This window comes from Lissotriton vulgaris, chromosome 1_1 (assembly GCF_964263255.1).
Source record: "Lissotriton vulgaris chromosome 1_1, aLisVul1.2, whole genome shotgun sequence".
Lineage (NCBI taxonomy): Eukaryota > Metazoa > Chordata > Amphibia > Caudata > Salamandridae > Lissotriton > Lissotriton vulgaris.
The window spans coordinates 237,141,702-237,142,068 of NC_141685.1; the positions used below are offsets into that span (position 1 = coordinate 237,141,702).

The 367-nt window shown below is 50.7% G+C and overlaps 1 non-coding gene across 1 annotated transcript; it reads left to right on the top strand.

Moving 5' to 3' along the window:
• Positions 1-284: 284 nt before the first annotated feature.
• TRNAL-CAG (transfer RNA leucine (anticodon CAG)) lies at positions 285-367 on the top strand. The gene has a single exon. It is a non-coding gene; the product is annotated as a tRNA-Leu (tRNA).

The following is a 367-nucleotide window of genomic DNA, read 5'->3' on the forward strand; positions in this document are numbered from 1 at the left end:
TATCCGCAGAAACCAAAGACGACTTTTACACACACTATCCAGAATGTGTGGGGGAGGGGGATTAGTAAATGATGGAGCTGTGTCCAGCGACGGCCCGAGGCCACAGTGTAGAAGCTCTTGGTATCCAGGGTCCTGATTCATCTTTAGAAACATCTCTGAACCCCACCAGCCCCCTGGACAGGAAGTTTTGTAATGTAAAGACAGAAGTAAGAAACGTATAATAAACCTGTGAGGAGCTGTCCTTTCGTGGGCTGGAAGGTGAGCCATACATATAGATGTACTGTGTCAGGATGGCCGAGCGGTCTAAGGCGCTGCGTTCAGGTCGCAGTCTCCTCTGGAGGCGTGGGTTCGAATCCCACTTCTGACA